This window comes from Bombyx mandarina, chromosome A1 (genome assembly GCF_030267445.1).
Source record: "Bombyx mandarina strain Sakado chromosome A1, ASM3026744v2".
NCBI classification, from domain to species: Eukaryota; Metazoa; Arthropoda; class Insecta; order Lepidoptera; family Bombycidae; genus Bombyx; species Bombyx mandarina.
Window position 1 is genome coordinate 23,312,901 of NC_143234.1, and position 18,824 is coordinate 23,331,724.

An 18,824-nucleotide genomic window follows, 5' to 3' on the forward strand; every position below is an offset into this window, starting at 1 on the left:
CTAAGCAATAAAAAAAATAGATCTTGCTGCGGTACGAGCCACAGCGCCATTTGCTGTACAGCATTCTCGTAAAGTGCGTCACTAAACCCAAGACTATCTTGAATCTCTAGTAACATGTGCGAGCCGCGACAATACATCGTGATTAATTCTAAAGATGTTTCCAGCGATCCAAACAGCACCATATAATTATATTCCTTTGGATTTATAAGTTCCCCTCCACCGGTGAAGGGTTCTGACGCCGGCACGTCGACAACGTCGAGATAAAGTTTTTGAAACTCCTTTAACGATCTCTCCCCTTGACCAGTTTATAAGAAATAGAACTACGGAGATTACAGGGCGGATGTTTGGTAACTTTTATTTGATTTCGCGAAATCGAGATTAAACTTTAACAACTTAAGGATCGGGAGAACTCAACGAAACACCGGCCGAATAACGACCACTCACTTAAATTTGTTTCAAGAGATTCTAAATCTTCGAAAAATGTCTTGATTTAAACTTTGTTCATTACTCTGATGAAATTCAGTCTGTTTATGAACTGACTGAATCACGAGGTCGATTTAAATCTTATATTTCATTGAACATTGCGAGATTTTTTTTTCTTGCTTAGATTGGTGGATGAGCTCACAGCCCACCTGGCGTTAAGTGGTTACTGGAGCCCATAGACATCTACAACGTAAATGCGCCACTCACCTTATTACCACCGCAATTAAGTTAAATTTAAGCAAAATTACGTAGAAACCCAAGAACAAGTATTAATTTAAACTCACCGCGTGGTCCACATATTATAAAACGCCTTCCAAGTTGAAAAATAAATACCAGTTCATTAATATGTTTCATAGAGAGATGTTTTAACAAAGAATTACTTAAAGCGTTCAGAGACCACACAATTCCACACACGCCGATGGCTCTTTACACAACGTAAAGGACGTAATCCACTTATCGTCTTACGTGCCTCCTACAGCCCGTTCTATTATGCACGCAATTTATTTATCTGGGTCTTTCACGTCATACGAAAACGTGTTCAGTACCTTTCGGTTTATAGAAGTAACGAAATCCAGTAGTCATTATACGAACAAATACAGTCTGTATCAATTATTTACGTAACCATTTATATTGGAAAGAAACCAATCAATCGAGACTTTTGTTTTGAATCGGATTCGCAGAAAAAACATTTAATTGGAAACAGAAGAAGATTCGATGAGTACACTTTTTATGTCGTCAAGTGTAAAAAGGAAAGTTTTAATCTTTGGTTTTTTACAGCTCTTAATAATTTGATGGCTCATGCCTTATCTGATGTTAAATAGATTAGTTACCGAACCACATCAGCAGATGTCGGAACCTGAATAGTATTTAATATAATTTGTAAAAAAAAAGTATATGTAATTTGTAAAATATACTAAGTGCGTCTCGTGATTCAGTCAACGATAATTTTTGTTGTTAAGTTCTAATAAGTAAATTGACACAAGTTGAAGCGAAGCTCTCAACGGTTTTATTTAATTATCCAGTATACGATGTTATCTGTGGCTCACATTAACAGCACTGAAATATAATTAATTTGTTAAGTCTAGTCTCGGCTTAGCTTTTTGACACTAATTGATTCATATTCACGTGATGCTCAAGCCTGAAGATAGACAAACACGTAAATTCGGTGCTTTGGGGTCAAGGAAACTTGTATACTAAATCGTAGGGTTTTGTAAAATATCTTCGAGATCTTAAGAGATACATTTCTGCTAGAGTTTAGCAGTAGACCACGGTTCGAGACGACGGGGACCAGTCACCATCAGGTACCTCGTAAAACATGTGAAATAGATATTCTTACATAATATTTTATCAACATTTTACGTCTTTTACTGCTATGTAATCTAGCCAAGATGGAAACTTATCCATTATAAATCGCCTAATAGCGATAGAAAATATTTTTGTACGTTATTTGCAAAGTAAGATGAAAAAGTTCAAGTGAATCGGGAACTAACAATGGCCAGGCTGTTTGGTAGACGAATGCTGCGGAAAAACCCGTTATGAGAGTTGGTGCAAGCCACAAAAGAGGGGCGAGTTGATTCTTAACAAAGGTTACATAGAAACGGATATGTTTCAATAGCTCATTTTTACATTTTGATAACACTGTTTTATCTTTTCATTGATGCATGGATCTACTGCAAATGACCGATATAGTAAAAAAAATGTAATTTTGAGTTTGATTTTTTTTCTCACTTTTTGCTCCTGTATCGTAATATCTTACGTACACATGAGTTTTATACGTTTATTGATATATAGAAGAAATCTGGTAAAAGGTGAATCGCGCTAACAACGACTACAAGAAATTATTGAAGACAAACAGGCAAACATCAAGCAGGAAGGGTTTCTGTATAGCTTTCTATACAGTACTTTTATTTAGAGAAACTGGTTCTTGTGAGCTATGAGTGAGAATTTAACAGGTCACCGCGACTCATCAACTAGTCATGTTCGCTTTTAAAACCAACACAACACCAGCTCCAACTATGAGTACATAAATATTTACTTATTTATAGTATGCAAAACTTTATCTTGCGTTCCATAAGTGGTGTTCCGTGGTTGGTCACAAATACTGAAATACACAGAGAACTGGGGATGCCTACAATAATGCAGAAAATCGCAAAATTTAAACAAAAACACCACGAAAGATTGGAAAAGCACCCAAACAATCTGGCCGTCGCCTTGAAAAAACGAAGTTACGGTAAACGACTCAAGAGAAAAGACGTCATATAGTTCATTGACAAATCTTTAAATTTAGAGTAGATGGCTCTTTGGATATATATAGTATAATCAAGAGGATAATCTAGTAGAAAGTTATTAGAAGAGGCCTCGATACTCAACATTGAGGATTATTGACGCAAGAAGTAGGATCCACCCTCATTAAAAAGCGAAAACATTACATGTTTCTTGTATACGTCGAACAATACCAGATCGTCTATTATGTAGACTTCCACTTGTTTCGATTCAAACGAACTATTTAACTAATCCTACCTTTGAAAAGGGCTTCGTTAATCAAACAAATCGATTGTAAGCTCATTCATCTAACAATTTCTATTTATTTTGAATTCAATTCAGTTCGCTTTTAAATTACACCAACCAACAAAGTAAGAAGCAAGACGCCGAAAGCCGAACAAACTTAAATTGGATATCCTCAGCCCCTCCGCCCGCCGTGCTACTGAAAAACTCAACAATTAATGCAACGAAAGATTGTACATCCATTATCAAACACGATATTGACTTATCGATCGCTTTGAACACTTCAACTTAGCGTTTATTAAAACATCATTTTAAGAATCGACGACAGCTTGATTATTGGAAACCGGGATTTGATTTTATTCTAGTTCTATCGTCAAACTTGCCTACTTGGGGTAAATCGGGCACCGGCGACTTCTATATTATGTCTATAGTCTGTAGTAGCTACACATCTGTTGCAATAAAAATGAAAGATGTTTATAAAGACCAAAACAAAACTTCAGACATCAATTGCATTGTGATAGTGATTAAGTCCCCGAATAGTTTTTATGAATGAAACGTCAAAACCATTCTCCAGTAAACCGCCTGTCCGGCATGTCGCCCTGGTACCGCAGAGGAGTTAATGCACATGTTACGGACACTTGATCAGCACGCCGCCCGGGGCTTGATTACTACGGAATTAATCTGTGCGGTCAACCCAACCGAAATACAGATGCACACAACGTACAGATTGATTATCATTGTCAATTCAATTTAATGCGCACAAATAGTTCCTACGAGTATTATCAATTATATCCTCCTCCTCCGTGCGTCGTGTTCCTCAGTGCTGAGGGTCGTGACCTTTACGATAAGTAAAGGTTTTCTTTGTGAAAATTACTAGTGGTGGGTTCCCGCGTCCTGCCACAGCAGAATTCCAGAGGCTATTTAGTTCCTCTGGGCTACTGAAGCCCTAGTTTTTTTTTATTGCCCTTGTAGGCAGACGAGCATACGGCCCACCTGATGGTGAGTGGTTACCGTCACCCATGGACTTCAGCAATGCCAGGGGCAGAGCCAAACCGCTACCTACCGCAGAGACAGTTCGAGACAGTTGACCGCCACCCTTTGCTCGGCGTTATATTTTTACAGCTAGGTAGGTGGCATACCGACGCCAACCCTCCTCTTTTCTCGTCCAGGCTATATAACATGTACCTAAATACACTAATGATGTCACCAGCCTTCTCAACCCCCAATGCAAAAATAAATGTAAATGGAATACCCTCTTTTGCCTATTGGGTTTTACTTGAAAGCAACTTAAAGGTGAAATTAGAATTATTTTCTAACCATGAGTCTCCAACACATTTCTTCCTCGCACTATGCACCTATGGTGGGAGAAAGGAATGCCAGCGCTCAAGGCTGCGAAAGATCTTCGGCATGTTTGGAATTTATTTCCAGCCAATGAAACTCAGCCGCATTGATTCTATTGCCAGGAGTTTCTTACACTCGCATACAAACATTTTTGAAACTTTTGAAACTGAAAGCGCGTCATCTCTCATCCGTTAAATGCACTGTGACAGAACATTCCCGAAGTACCAATTTTAATCAGAATGGATTGAGCAGCACATAAATCCTAAAAACCATTCATTTTTAATACGCTTTTATTAGCTTCAGACGTATGTATGTTTGTAACGGAATCTTTGAACATGACCCCCTTCAAAACGTCAGATTAACTCGAAATTTGGTATACTTATTAAGGTCCGATGACAATTCAATATTTTGAAAAAATAATTGAAAAATATGAAATCCAACTAAAAAATAGAAAATAAATTTTAATAAATTTAAATTAAAAATAGTGTAAGAAAAAATGATTTTATTGTAAAAAAAAGTGTGGTGTGCATGGTATCAGTAGTTTGAAATATTTTATGAACAGATACGTGTAGAAGGTTTATTTTGATAATATCCTGGAAAACACACCATTTTTAATTCAAATTTATGAAAATTTATTTTCTGTTTTTTTAGTTGGATTTTCTATAAAAGCGTTTTTTTTTTAGTTTTTTTAAACTATTATTTATTATTTAGCAACTATAATATCGTTTTTCGTTTTCGTTTCAGGAGCCAATAATTCGAAAGAAGGAACCCGTATTCGACATCGACGATGATCGTAAATAAAAAAAAAAGTATCTTTCATTGGTTTTGTCTTTTGATATTGTAGAAATCAAAACGTGTAGTAGCGCGTCACAGCGTGGCACGACAAAAGAATTAACCTGTGCACTCTCCAACTGGGGCAGAGCCGTCATCAAAGGAAACACTAGGCGAGCTCACCTCCTGCCGCGCTCTGAATGCCTAGTACCTGGGGGGAGCGAGGCTGCGTGCTGTGTGAAAAACCTAAAATCTAGGTCATGACGTCTCTTGTGATTATTGAATTACAATAATTCAGTTTCATTTTATTATCTGGGCGCGGTCCGATCACGATTTGGAATGAATTAGGAGTACCGCCTTTCTTTTGAGTACATCTTGTAGTTTTTTGGATAGTTGTAAATCTAAATTTATCTCTATTGATATTTTTCCTCTTCCATGTTTATATATGTTTGAGATATGTGTTTTTGTACAAAATAATTTAAATTTATTTCAAAACTAGCTGTACCCGTCCGCTTCGCTGGGCATTTAAAATAAACATTATTATTTCTCACCCCCACAAAGATTCTCATCATTAACGCCCCCGCAACTGGTGTAGGGAATCCAACACTCATATAAATATTAGCCTATCCTATAAAGTACATGTATTTTCTACATGGATACCAAGTTTCATGTCAATCGAATGCATGGTTCAGTAGCTATAACGGAACATCCGTAAAAACCACTGTAGATTTATATATTAGTACTAGCTGACCCGGCAGACTTCGTAGTGCCTCAATCGATAAATAAAAGACACATCAAGAGGACACATCAAAGGATTTTTTTTCCTACCTATGCTGATAGCCTTGAGAGGCTATTTCAGCTTCGCCCTAACGTTTGTAGGTGAGCTCGCGGGGCTCAACCGGAGAGTTGTTAACACTGACCCTAGCAAGGGAGTGCTTCGAAGAATCTACCACCGGATCGGAAACGCGACCCACTGAGAAGATCCGGCGAGAAACTCAGTGGGCTGTGTCTGTGGGTTAATTCGCTCGTCGAGCCCTTCGTCGCAAGCGACGGATTCGACGAGGACGGTGACCGGTGCTTGTGGTGCCTAAAAGCACCGTTAATGGATCAGGAGGATCCGTAATGACGTGCTTTGGGCGACGTCGACCGTCAAAGGAAAAACAAAATTGTTTGTTTTTATATAATTCCGAGCTTTTTTATATTTTCTCACCTTTTAAACCTTTCCTGGACTTCCACGAATAATTCAAGACCAAAATTAGCCAAATCGGTCCAGCCGTTCACGAGTTTTAGCGAGACTAACGAACAGCAATTCATTTTTATACATAGAGATAGATGTATGTAAACACGCCCTTCAAGTACCAAATCAAAGATTGACAGTTAATTAGAAAATTGTTTAGTGTATGGTCATTAAAATTTAAACCGTTTTTACCTGATATTATCAAGGATAAAAAGAACCTACAACTCAAAAACGATGTAAAGAATATTTTTATTAAGAAACTAGCGACCCGCCCTCGCTTCGCTTCGGAAACATTAAAACACACATGAAACCAAAAAAATAAAATTAAAAAAAATTAAACAAAAATTAAAAAAAAGTAGCCTATGTTCATCAGGGACAATGTCGGTTCTAATGTAAAAAGATTTTTTCGAATCGGTCCAGTAGTTTCGGAGCCTATTCGAAACAAACAAACAAACAAATCTTTCCTCTTTATAATATTAGTATAGATACTATTATGATATTAGTAAATTTTGAAATGATAATAATAATATGTAATTGATATTGATCAGACCTATTATTTTCTGATTTTAATGGATTATGAACGTAATTAAATTCTTTCTAACTATAATTTATGAATGTTATATTATAAATTGACATATTAGTAATCTTCAATTAGTTTTATATTTGCACACTTTTTATTCGAGTAAAAACATGCTGGAATGTTAATATAAATTTTTATAATACCTTTATTTATGTACTTACCATGTTTCTGGCAAATTGAGTTGAGAATCTGAGATGTGCAGTATTCATTCGGCATTGATTAAAACAAAATTGGACATTAATAATTTATTTGTAAAAAATAGATCAATTTAAGACTTTTTATTGCCGTGTAAGTACTAGTAAGTAGACTAGCATACGGCCCTTATTATGGAGAGTGTTTAGCCATTACTCCCAGGGGCTAACCTGCTGCCTACAGCCTAATAAAATGTTTTATTTTATTTTGTTGAAAGTGTTTATTTTTTTATAATTAATTGAAAATGTCATCGCTATTGACGGTGATGACATCATCATGGACATAAAAGAAATGGAGCCGTTGCCTCAGATATGATACTCCATTCATCAATGTCACCAGTTCATTTTATAAATAATTTATATTTTTTCTACGAACTAAGTACCGTGTCTCTGAAAATAAATAAATAAATATTTACTAACAATCACGCCACGATAACTGGTCTCGTGGTAAGTTCGTAAAGAACTTGTGTTACAGGTACCAGATAACGGAAATAAATGTAAGATTTTTATTATACACAGACATATATTTGAATATACATCCATAACCCTGGAAAATACATTTTTTATATATTTATCATACAAAATATCTTCCCTTGGCGGGATTCGAACCCGCGACCTCCTTGTGTAGTGACCATGTCACTTAACACTACACCAGACGGCCGTTAAAAGACTTTCGAATAGTTATAAACCGCAAGTCTGTAGAGAGTTTTAAAAATGTTCAAGTCGTGACTACTTTCACCATAGATAATACTATGTGTATTAGTAATTAGTTATAGTTACGCAATTCAAGTACTCAAATAAAAAGTATACGGGCGTCGGCCACTAGACGGCTTCGCTTCAATTAGTTTCTCATTGCTCCTGTAGATGGCAGTAACATATTACCTATATTTTATTTGAAATGAAAGATTTCGTAAATTTTTAGAAACCACAAATTAATAAAATTTAATTAATCAATTTGTCTATAACAAATAAAGGCTTGTATGATTTTTTTTATTTTTTTTATTTTCTGTGTTTAGTTATACCGTAATTGAATGCTTTACTTTAACAAAATATAAGTTTAGGAGCAGCCGCTACAAGATGTCGCTAGTTTCCATACAGAAAAAATATTTGTCTTAAAGTATCGCAGTTTCAGGGCTCTGACTTTCACGCTCGGAATTAGGAAACTGTTTTGAAGTTATCATTATGATCATAACAAAACTGACATTTGAGTACACAGAGTATACGAAGGTATGAGTTAAAGTATCTATTTGCAAAAATCCGTGGTCTGATGACAAACAAAAACCAAATATTTAATTAAAAATATCAGTACCTAATTCAAGATTATTTTTACAAAAACGATTTTCTGTAATCAGTTTAACCTATTCCGTGCAATAGTTTTTTGATGAAAGATAATAATAAGGCGACTCACTGCATATTATAGTAATTTCTTCATTTTTCCCGAGTCGTAGACATAATTAAGACTAGTTTTACGATTTAATATGGAGTTTTTTATTGTCATTACATATATATATCCGACGTTTCTAATTGTTTACAGTTTTCGTGGTCACAACCGACTAATGTGTTATCGATCGTTAATGTCCGTTGATTTACAAATAAATTTGTAATTGTTATTAAAATTTATCATCAAACGAAGAACATTTCATTTTTATATTTTCATTATTGCTGCTGTCCATAATCTGCTTCAAAATTGAATTATAAAAAACCAGAACGAAAACTTCACTATAAGGTAAATAAGTATATTTGTACCAGGCTAACATAAAACACAGGAAATGAAGGTGAAACACAACCACATATTACTATTATTATTCAACATGATAAAACTGGTCTCGTAAATAATTCAGGACAGTACTTTTGATGAAACATCGCACAAGAGCACCGGCTGAGCACCACGTCACTTCACACAGTTTTTCCTTAACAATTTTGAAAGTTGTCATTGAAATTTTTGTTTCCCAAATCGTCTTTTCGCATTAAAAGTGTACAATTTCCAAAAATATTCGAAATTGAGTTAATAATATAAGATGTTAATACATTTGGTATCACCAGTATTTTTCTCATAAATACTGTCAGAAGGGCGTAGTTTAGTTTTTTTATAGTTTACCTATGTTTTGACTACTATTTACAAAATTAATACATAATTTTATCTTACTTTAAAAGACAGATAATGTAACTGGTAAAAAATTAAAAACATAATGTTGCAAAGATGATTAATATAAAAAATATCACATGTTAAACCTTTAAAACACTCTCGTGTAAAATTTGTATGTTTTGAGATTATGCAGTTTTAATGCGAAACGTGTTTTATAAATAAAGCACCGTTATCATATTACACATTTTAAAGTCGGTACCTCAACGATAATATATTTATGCTTAAAAACTTGATACAAAATAATTATGTATTCACATTACAAGGACAAGAGTCTTAAGAAATTCACAGTCGGTCGCAGACTAGCTGTCTGAAGCTAATTTTTAATGCATAGTCTTTTAGAAATTTGTAATTATGTCACGTTGCTCGTTATATTTCTTTGTTGATTTATACATTTCATCTATAAAAAATAACAAATGTTTGTGTATTTGTCTTCTGTGTGTTTCTATTCAATTCTTTCGATATTTTTTTATTGCTTAGATGGGAGGTCGAGCTCACAGCCCACCCGGTGTTGAACGGTTACTGGAACCCATACACCCACGACGTAAATAAGCCACCCACCTTGAGATATAAGTTCTAAGATCTCAAGTATAGTTACAACGGCTGCCCCACCCTTCAAACCGAAACGCATTACTGCTTCACACGATTGTAGTAAAACTCTGTGAAGGATTGCCAGGTGGCGCGCGAATACACCCAAGATACATTCAATACAATATGCTACGTGGTTCGTATCAAATTTTATAATGAATACTGGTAAGTGAGTGGACAAGGTAGTTACGACTTTTCGCAATTGATAATGCAAATGCGTTATTTGGATCAAGTACTTCTTTAGAAAGGTAGGACTTGTATTTAACTCTGTAATCAGCAGGGGGCGTAGCTCAGATGGTAGAGCGCTCGCTTAGCATGCGAGAGGTACCGGGATCGATACCCGGCGCCTCCAATACTCAATTTTTTTTAATTTTTTTTACAACTGTTAATACGTATCTGTATACTACATTCTGTGAAAATTAAAGTGTTTTTTATTTATTCTCAGGTAACACAACACTAGTTATAATATATGAAGTATAGGATACCGTTCTTAAGCTTAACGTTCCTATTTGTACATTTAAAATGTATATTTTAATTTGTTGCAATGAATTATGTATATAATGTATTATTTTATTTACATCAAAATACAGTTTATCTTAGTAAAACTATAGCACAAATTGAGTTGCTCTTATAAAGAGAAACAACATTTAAAGCTATTGCTTCACCACTTTTTTATGTTTTTTATGTTTTTTACAATTCAAAAAATGTTTTTATATTTCTTATGTTCTTTCTAATCTTTCAATATTCAAATTTTCATTTATGTCATCTTTATAACAAACTAGCTGAACCGACAGACTTCGTAGTGCCTCAATCGATAAATAAAAGATCTAAACTTTTGTATAAAATAAACTTAGGAATCAGTCCGACGGGGGACACATCAAAGGAAAAACAAAATTGTTGTTTTTATTATATCCAAGCATTTTCGTATATTTATCTGCCCTTTAAATCTTCTCTGGACTTCCACAAATAATTCAAGACCAAAATTAGCCGGTCGGTCCAGCCGTTCTCGAGTTTTAGCGAGACTAACCAACAGCAATTCATTTTTATATATTATTATATAGAAGAAGAAGATTAACCTGCAGTTACATACGAATATTTTTATAAAAACTACACGCGTATTCATCTATAATAGTTATGCGAAAATAGATAGCATTGAATTCAAAATATAATATCTTTTTTGCGGTAGACAGCTCCTGGACTAGCAAATGAGCCATCCACACTTGAGCATTGTCTGACATCATTAACAACGTTACATCGCACTTGATCTGTATTATATACGATACATACTCAACGAGGGAGGAAATGAAATGAGAACGTGAAACAACCACTTCAGTACATTCGTAATTATGTAGGTTTCAGTTGCGAGCCGAGAACAACACTAGCTCGCACGGCAGGCCTCTGTAAAAGGACACTCAAGGGCTCGGCGTTTTCTCTTTGTCATCTCTGTCGCCCTGGTACCACTCGAGTCGGGCACGGCCCTCCCTTACACGCTCTGTTGATTTGTTTAAAACAATCACTCAAATTTATGCCCATTTATTTGAATGCATTGTTTATAAATACGATGATGATGTTGTTTTAGGAGATATTTGTTTTAATTACGTAAAACAATATTGTTTTCATCGACCGGGGCATTCGTGTATGCGTAAACAAAACGAATTCGTGTAATATGTTCCCGGATACTAAAGAGTTGGTGCATGGTATAAGTAGTTATAAATATTTTATGAACAGATATGAGTAGAAGGGTTATTTTGATAATATCCTGAAAAGCACCCCACGCTTTTTTACAATAAAATAATTTTTTCTCACACTATTATTAATTCAAATTTATTTTCTGTTTTTTAGTTGGATTTCCTACAAAAGCGTATTTTGTTAGTTTTTTTTAAACTTATATTTATTTTTCATTTTTTAGTTGAATTTCAATTTTTCATTATTTTTGTTAATATTGAATTGTTATCGGACCTTAATAAGTATACCAAATTTCGAGTTAATCCGACGTTTTGAAGGGGGTCAAAATCATGTTCAAAGATTCCGTTACAAACATGCATACGTCTGAAGCTAATAAAGGCGTACTAATGACGAAACAAATGTATAATTTTCAGCGGGAGGTTTCAATCCATCATCGGCGACTTTCACCCTTTTATGATCATTTTAAACATTAGTTAAGGCATCGTAATTATTTGAGGACTGTTTAACTTGTTTCAGTGTGAATAAGTGTCAGTAACAAAGCGTCTCGCGTTGCGTCGCGCAAGGAGCCTCAAGTACCTCCTCTACCGTGATGTCATCCGGGTATAATGCGGCCTTTGTTTTGTGGTTAACTTAAAAACATATTTTGTTTCTTTTTTGTTTGTTTGTATACGCGTAATGTCCTTAAAAAACTAATTAATTATATACATATTAATGTAATTAACTAAATAAATTAGTATGATAAATAGGATATTTTATTATTTGGGTTATGATTACTAAAATAAATCAAAGGGTTCTCGGTCGTAAAGGAGGCACGCCGTCGCCACACGGACCCATTACAAAGAGCTAAAATAAATCGAGGTCCCAAACATTATTTTAATTAATAAATGAGCTTTCAACGAGCCCATTCCAGAAAGAGGACCACGAGTTTTTACTGCAGCCTCAAGACAAAGAGTCGGGACCACTCGTGTGGGCTGTACTGATTCAAAACATAATTCTGACTTAAAACTAATTTTAATTACATAGATAAATAAATAGAATGTCATATAAATAAATAGAATGTCAATAGAAATCAATAGAACTTGCCAGACCATTTTTTACTTTTTTTTTATATTGGCCTTGTAGGTCGACGAGCATACGGCCCACCTGATGGTGAGTGGTTACCGCCGCCCATGGACGTCAGCAATGCCAGGATCAGAGCCAGGCCGCTGCCTACTTATTTGCATCGGTACGTTTCTCTTTCATGGCGACACAAAAATCATTTTTTTCTTCTTTTTTTTTATTGCTTCGATGTGTGGACGAGCTCACAGCCCACCTGGTGTTAAGTGTTTACTGGAGCCCATAGAAATCTACAACGTAAATGCGCCACACACCTTGAGATATAGTTCTAAGGTCTCAGTATAGTCACAACGGCTGCCCCACCCTTCAAACCGAAACGCATTACTGCTTCACGGCAGAAATAGGCGGGGCGGTGGTACCTACCCGTGCGGACTCACATGAGGTCCTACCACCAGTAATTATGTGAGGTTATTTATTACTCCCGGGGGAGCCGCGTACGTAAGTTGGATATAAATTATTCTACTAGGATATATAAGTATAGTACGTACCTACCTAACAACTGCTCACGATTGAGTTCCACGGTGAAGGAATAACATCGTGTAATAAAAATCAAACCCGCAAAATTATAATTTGCGTAATTACTGGTGGTAGGACGTCTTGTGAGTCCGCACGGATAGGTACCACCACCCTGCCTATTTCTGCCGTGAAGTAGTAATGCCTTTTGGTTTGAAGGGTGGGGCAGCCGTTGTAACTACACTGAGACCTTAGAACTTATCTCGAGGTGGGTGGCGCATTTACGTCGTAGATGTCTATGGGCTCCAGTAACCACTTAACACCAGGTGGGCTGTGAGCTCGTCCATCCGTCTAAGCAATAAAAAAAAAGTTTCTCGCCGGATCTTCTCAGTGGGTCGCGTTTCCGATCCGGTGGTAGATTCTCGAAGCACTGCCCTTGCTAGGACTAGTGTTAGCAACACTCATGATTAGAGCTCCGTGAGCTCACCTACACGTCAAGGAGAAGCTGAAATAGCCTCTCAAGGCTATCAGCATAGGTAGGGGAAAAAAGTACGTATTTAATTAGAAAAATTGGTGCCCGCTACGAGATTCGAAGTTTCCATATTGAGAGCTGTCGGTGAGATGTTTTGTAAAGGCAGATAGATAGGTACCACCGTCTATTCCTCCCGTGAACCAAACACGCGTTCGGGTATGATGGATAGGATTGTTGTTATGCGCAAAATAATATGTAAATAATAATTACTCTGTACAAAATCAACGGTCCAAGCCAAAAAAAGGTCCGGTCCCCGTTACGAGTGGCTATGGAGTCTGAAAACCCGCTTCACACCGGCTAAGCCGTTAACTCGTCTACGATAGTTATAATACAACTAGCTGACCCGGCAGACTTGGTAGTGCCTCAATCGACAAATAAAAGACCTAAGCTTTTGTACAAAATAAACTTAAAACAAACAAAAGGAATCAGTCCCACGGGGGACACATCAAAGGAAAAACAAAATTGTTATTTTTATTTAATTCCGAGCATTTTCATATTTATCTACCTTTTAAACCTTCTCTGGACTTCACAAATAATTTAAGACCAAAATTAGCCAAATCGGTCCAGCCGTTCTCGAGTTTTAGCGAGACTAACGAATAGCAATTCATTTTTATATATATAGAAGAAGAAGAAGATAGATAGATAAATAAATCAAGTACCCACATATTTGTATCAAATTTATTCAGGTGGTATCGCTGCTACGTAAATGAGTCGGTGTAGTAATTCATTACTACAGATTGTTTAATAAAAACCAACAATAAATCAAACCGGCGCAACAGAAGATCCAGCTGTTACGTACATTTTTATATTATTTTATGCTACGACTAGCGACCCGCCCTCGCTTCGCTTCGGAAACATTAAAACACACATGAAACCAAAAAAATATAATAATAAAAAATTTAAAAAAAGTAGCCTCTGTTCATCAGGGACAATGTCGGCTTCTAATGGAAAAAGAATTTTTCAAATCGGTCCAGTAGTTTCGGAGCCTATTCGAAACAAACAAACAAACAAATCTTTCCTCTTTATAATATTAGTATAGACTACAATGAAATAATTTAGCTTCTTACACAGCCTGCCTGCCATCTTTCGGCTAAAAACAGAATTTCAATGTCTTTGACGCGAACGATGTACGTGGCAAATTCACAAGTTCTTTCTCATAAAGCGCCATCTTACGAGAATTAAATGGATTAGCTCAAGACTACACGTTCAGAAACACACCCAAGTTGTCGCATGATTGAGAAAACTGTTCTGACAATGTTAGTTCTCAAGAACGTCCACTAGATGGCGTTGCTAGAAATTTATCTGTGACACACTCAAGCAAGTTTTCGTCTCTTTTTTTCTGTTGAATATTGTACTAATTTATTTCTATTAATTCAATTACTTACGATAAATCATAACTATCTTCACATTGTGTGTTCATAATGTGGACTTACCTGAAACAAACACAAAATTTTACTAATTTCATTACATTTCACATATCCACCATTTGACATGAATAGCTCAACACAGCAAAAAAAATCACTGGAAGGCGTAACTGACGTAAAAGTCACACATAAGGATAAAACATGACTTTTTTTTGCCTTTGTAAGCAGACGAGCATTCGGCCCAAGCCGCTGCCCCTGGCATTAAGTACTTTCCGCAAGCCTCGTTTGAAGAAGGACATGTCATAGCGCTCGGAAAACACCGTGGAGAGGAGTTCATTCCAAAGCCGGATGGTACGTGGCAGAAAAGATATTTGGAAACGCACTGTCGATGAACGCAGCGGTTCCAGATAATATGGATGAACTCTGCTCCGATGGCGGGAGGTGCGATGATGAAAAGGAGATGGGGGGATCATCTCGAATAATTCCTCAGAGCATTCCCCGTGGAACATATGGTATAAAACACAGAGAGAACCGAAGTCCCTCCGTAGACCCAAAGGTCCCAAACGATGATGAAATGAATATTCAGTACAAGAAAAAATACTGGCTGATGGCTCGGAACTCATTATTGTCAGTTGATAATACAAATGTAATAAAACAAAAATACTCCAACCCGTACGTACCAACGGTTTCCACACGACCTACGCGCTGAAATGATGTTTACAAAGTCATCTGCTATCTACGGATGAAACCAGGGATAGGCCGATTTTGCATCAAAATTTATTATGCTTTAAATAAATTGCAATAGATAAGCACGAATATGAATTGTGGGTTGGCCCCTTTTGCGCTAACGGCCTCATATAGCCAGCGCACCTTGATTTGTTAAGACACAGAAATCCAGCGAACGCTGAGCATAAATACAGTGCAAGAACGTTTTATGCACCATCCGAATGTTCTAGCAATACCTCTGGTCGACATCAGCTGCAGAAACCGACTGAAATGACGTGATATCCAGAGGGGAAATTCAAATAAGAAATTAACACAGATTTTTTTTATTGCTTCTATGGGTGGACGAGCTCACAGCCCACCTGGTGTTGAATGGTTCCTGGAGCCCATAGACATCTACAACGTAAATGCGCCACCCACCTTGAAATATAAGTTTTAAGGTCTCAGTATAGTTACAACGGCTACCCCTCCCTTCAAACCAAAAGGCATTACTGCTTCACGGCAGAAATAGACGGGAGAGAGACAGTGAGAGAATTCTTTCTCTGGGAAGCTCTCCAATATCCAGTTTCCACACTGCATCGAATCCACTCATAATCCTAGGACTGATCGCAGATTAACGGAAAGAAAGAAAAAAACCAGCAATGACCCAAGATTTCACTGCATCGCAAGCGAATATGTAAAAGAAAACTATGTAGTTCCAAACGGATTACGTTGTAGGTAATAGAAGTATTAGATTAGATATTAATGATTAGAAAATTAACTAAACTAAGCCACCTATTTTATTTTTATGCAAGGAAAGATTTTTTACAGACATATGTGACCTACGTTATATTATATTTTAATATAAATAATATGTAAATACGTACTTAGTAGTCCCACAATAATAAAATCGTTTACAAAAGTATAATTTTACGTGATTATCGGAGATAGGACATATTGTAAGCCCACACGGGTAGATTCACAACCTCCACCTATTTCTGCCGCGAAGCAGTAGAGTTCCAGATTGAAGAATGGGGCAGGCGTTATACTACTTGATTGAGACTTAGACCTCATTTCTCAAGCTTAGTGGCAGCATTAACGTTGAGATGTCTATAAACTTTGAAAATCATTTACCGCCAGGTGAGCTAAGCGCTTGTTCACTCGTGTATGCACATCATACAGTCTGATAAGTAATATAATTAAAGTAGTTGTGAATTATTTTTAAAAAGTTACAAAAAATCAGAGAAAGTTATGATAAAAAGTTCACTAACTAGATTCTTTTAGTGTCAAAGGAATTACAGAGAATGAAGTAAGTTGAACGTCCCCGAGGGTCCGAAGATCCGACCGGAATGTCCCAACTACCCGAGACTCTTTCACTAAATTCAGTTTTCCACGAGCTGAAACTTTTGAACTAATCACAAAGTCGCCGATCGGAATTTTGTCCTTCGAAGTTCACTGAAGGGTTTACTGATAAAGGTTGATTTGTTGCTAACATTATTTATTGAGTAAGATCAGCAGGCGTATTAACAATCTAACTGATGTTAATTGATTATCAAAATTTGTAAAATTTTTATTGAAGTAAGCCGTCACAGGCGCTTCTACATCGTAATGGCTTATCACTAATTCGAAATGTAGTACCACTAAGATTGGCCGAAAAAAACTCAGGGTTGGTTTTATTACAAAATATTCACAATATTCTTATATTTAGCAACAATGTTGGTAAATGATTTTCTTAAAAAAAAAAAGGGTCGACATTGAAAATAAATGGAATTTTTAATTATTGGTTGAATTATGGACGAATGAATGGTAAATTATATAATATATATTATAATATCTTGCACTGCACTAAAATTCGCATGTCAAATAATGACAAAGCATACACGCTGCTTTTAACTTATGTAATAACTCATTTTCACTATGCTTGGCGAATAAATGATTTCATTCTTTCTTTCTTTCTTGTGTGTGTCTGTGTGTTGTGCAAAATGTCAGACCTCTCTACCCTCTAATCTCGACCGTTTTGGTTGTCTCGTCCCGATGATAAAACGGCATTGTTTTTTTTTTAAAATCCAATACTGGATTTCCCTTGCTTGATGACCTGAAGCTAATTAGCCTTGCTGTAGTTTTCGTATTTGGATTTCGTTTCTATTGCTTCTTTGCGTACAGTGGATAACACCCGTGGCTTGGGAAACTCAATCCAGTGTTCAAGTCCGGACTGCAATGCGTACTCAGCGAGGACCGATTTATATGTTTCGTTGTTTTTAATGTGTCGCACTGTGGTTGTTTGTCCGAGCTAAGCTGTGAGACTCTCCAAGCCAGCTTTCTCTGTAGGTACCGGAGTGCTTGACGGGAGAATGATAAAAACAGGTTTTATAGCATATTTACTGACCATTCGTCGTTACTGTTACATCCTTAAGATGCGGCAAGAAAAGTGATTGTCGTTCCACTTGATCTTTAACGAACGTTCCTTCGTTTTATCGTTCACATGATAGTCACTATGCTTAAATACCTCTCAGACATGATTAATTTCATTCAGATAGATAAACTCTACTTATAGCTAGTTTACTACGACATTTAGATTACGTGCCATCCTCCATTACTCAATACGATTTAGTCGTTCAAAATCTTATACCTTTAAACGAGCAATTCTTGTATATATATAATCTGAATCTCGGAAACGGCTCCAACGATTTTCAAAAATTTAATATACAGAGGATTTCAGGGGCGATAAATCGATCTAGCTACGATTTATTTTTAGAAAATGTTGTTTTATTCGTGTTTTCAATAATCAACTTTATCGATAATCAACTTTATGACTCTTCCCGACATCTATTGGCGAATAATAATACTATTTTTCTTAATTGAGAGCAACTAACTACTTTAAAGACATCATCTAGTAATAACTAACGCCAAGAAATTTTATCTTTCATTCAAGACAAAAATTACAAACAAAAAGTTTCCATATATTTTACATACCTATCAGAGTTCCGTATTAAATATGGGTAGTATAAGCACAGAGTAAAGCAACGGCCTCACACCTCAAAGTTACACGGTCGATGTAACAAACTAAATTATTTATGAACGTGACCCTACGTCCCACGTCTCGCGCGGTATTGTTGCCTTCGCTTACATGTT

At 36.1% G+C, this 18,824-nt stretch overlaps 1 protein-coding gene and 1 non-coding gene across 7 annotated transcripts in view; one reads left to right on the forward strand and one right to left on the reverse strand.

Annotated features, from left to right (window-relative positions):
- rg (A kinase anchor protein rugose) overlaps positions 1 to 18,824 on the reverse strand; it is a 633,801-nt gene that overhangs the window by 527,160 nt on the left and 87,817 nt on the right. The gene's annotated exons all lie outside the window — the stretch shown is intronic.
- TRNAA-AGC (transfer RNA alanine (anticodon AGC)) lies at positions 10,119 to 10,191 on the forward strand. Its single transcript has one exon. It is a non-coding gene; the product is annotated as a tRNA-Ala (tRNA).